The following is a 2,537-nucleotide window of genomic DNA, read 5'->3' as shown; positions in this document are numbered from 1 at the left end:
CCTCCTCGCCCCTCCCACACAGGCTCATCTCTAAGCTGTACCCTGGCGGTGCCCTGCCTCCCCTCCTGGCTGGCCCCTCCAACTCCAGGTAGTGCTTGAGCTCACAGCAGCCAGTGCTTTGCTAAGACGTGCACCTCCAGTTTGTCTTTCCTAAAACTCGCTGCTTCCAGTTTCTGAGTGTAGGAAGCCATTTTTGTGGTTAGTAACAGATTTCCTTATGGGCATGCTGTGTACACTGAACGCTTCCTCCCTCTGCCCCTGTGTTTCTGAGACCTAGCCGCAGGCCACAGCTGGGGCTCCTACGCATCTTGTCACCAGCACTTTTACTCATGGCCCTCACCCAGGGCTGGGGTCTTTCTGGAACCATGTGCGTCCCTCCCATGTCAACATCACCAGGTTCGGGGCACTAAGCCTTAAGTACACCTGCCAGTCCTGTCCCTCTGTAAGATAAACGTGGAATCTTCAGCCAGTGTATGTGCTGGGTTGTCTGGAAAGTCACGACGCGTTTTTGTGTAGTAAAACATAGGAAAGCGTGTCATGGTTTTCCTGATGACCCAATAGAGAAGAGCCCTGTCCTGGAGGCAGAGAGTCTGCACTGACCTGTGATTTATGTATGCTTCATTCTTCTTTTTTTGGGGGGGGGGGTTTTGCTGTAGGGCATGTGCGCTCATCAGACAGACAGACAGAGAGACAGAAAGTGAGAAATCACCCCCCAGGGGGGATGGCCACGCCGCAATCCCTTCTCCTCCATTCTCCTCTTGGGATCTTGGGCATGCACGCACACACACCCAGCGTGAGTTTTAAGCCACCGGATCCGGGATGTGAACTGCGGTTGACTACGTGGGAGTCCAGCGACATAGCTGTTACGCCAACTACTGGTCCCATGTGTGGTTCACCCTGACCGTGTGTGTGTGCAGAGCCTGTGCTCCCTAGCAGCCCAGATAACTCCCTAGCCGCCCAGGTAACTCACCGGCCGCCATCAGTGCACCCTGTCCCACCTAAGTCACGCTTCTCTCTGCCGGACCCCGGTGACTGCTCTGGGATCAGAAAATGCCACACGTGTGCCTGCTCAGATTTGGGGCTCCTGCTTTACACTTCGAAAGCATCCATTTTTTCTTATATGACATCTCTCCAAGAATTGTTGCCCTTTTGAGCAGGTGGTCCTCATGTTCTGACCCACCTTGTTTGGCTGAGGTTATCTTGGCAATGTCTCCGGATTTCATACAAAGTGTATTCTAGAGACCAGCAGATAGCATAGTGGTTATGTTGTTGGGCCACCACGTAGTTGACTGTGGTTTGAATCCCGGACCTGCTCACACTGGGTCCCCCGTCTCGTGGACTCCACTCCTGCCCTCCGCTTGCCTGGCCCAGACGAGACGCAGCGCCGCACAGCCTGGGCCTGGCACGGGAGGCAGACTCCGGGCCCGGTGGGACATGGGCAAGAAGCACAAGAAACACGTCTGCGAGGAACATGTAGAGAACCCCCTGAAGCTGGTCCTTAAAGTGGGAGGGAACGAAGTCACCAAGCTCTGCACGGGCAGCTCGGGCCACGGCTCCAGCCTCTTTGAGGACAAAAACGATCATGACAAACAGGGACAGAAAGTGGAAAGAGGGGAAGAAAGGAGAGAAACAGGTTCCTGGGGAAGAGAGGGAGAGAAAGCAGAGAAGAGTAAAGGAGGATTAAAAAGAGAGATCGAGACCGTGCAGAGAAGGAAGCCGAGAAAGATCTCTGGCGTCATGCCCCCGTGAGATCAGATTTGCCTCCCAAGAAGCCTCCCCCAAGCTCTTCAGCCAAACAAGAAGCAGACCGACACCCCTTCAAGAAGCGTTGACCAGAAGAAGCCACAGGCCTTCAGGACAAGGTTCCACATGGCTACTGTGAACTAGATTTTTAAGGGAATGAAGATTTTCTACTAATAATTCAGCCTCCAACAAACGAGCTAGCAACATTTCTAAGAGCACTGTAGCTAAACATTCAAATACTAATAGGGTTAAAATATTCCCCACTATCTACTGAGTCTGCTGCACCAGCAAGCACAATAGAACAGCAAAGAGATTCTGGATCACCTCTGTCTGCTTGCTCCTGAACATTAAGGCTGAACCTCAAAAATTTGAAAGAAACACAACAGTCATCAGATGACAAGAAATCACCGCCGGATCACGAGAAAGATGGGAAAACAAGAAAATACCTCTCCTCCTAGGGAAAAGAGTAACTCTTCATTCACAAGTTGTTCAGTGAAAATCATGGAAATGTCTGATAAGGAATTCAGATCATTCATAATGTCGAAGCTAACAGAGATGGAAGAGAAGAGAGATAATGAACTGCTAAAGAGAAAGGAGAAAGAAGTTGACGATTTCTAAGAGATGAGGAAATTCCTGCAAGATCTAAAAGAGGAATTACACACTTTACAAAAGACTCAAACGGAACTGCTAGAGATGAAGTCTACAATACAAGAAGTAAAAATCTCCCTGGAAAGTATTAAAAGCAGACTAGATCATTCAGAAAATAGAATCTCAGATGTAGAGGAGAAAATGGC

The 2,537-nt window shown here is 50.1% G+C and overlaps 1 pseudogene; it reads left to right on the top strand.

Moving 5' to 3' along the window:
- The first annotated feature begins 1,434 nt into the window (after nt 1-1,434).
- Nucleotides 1,435-2,537, top strand: part of LOC102483289 (bromodomain-containing protein 7 pseudogene) — a 4,189-nt pseudogene continuing 3,086 nt past the window's right edge.

This window comes from Tupaia chinensis, unplaced genomic scaffold (genome assembly GCF_000334495.1).
Source record: "Tupaia chinensis unplaced genomic scaffold, TupChi_1.0 Scaffold000041_1, whole genome shotgun sequence".
Taxonomy (NCBI): domain Eukaryota; kingdom Metazoa; phylum Chordata; class Mammalia; order Scandentia; family Tupaiidae; genus Tupaia; species Tupaia belangeri.
This window is presented reverse-complemented; position numbering and strand designations above follow the sequence as displayed.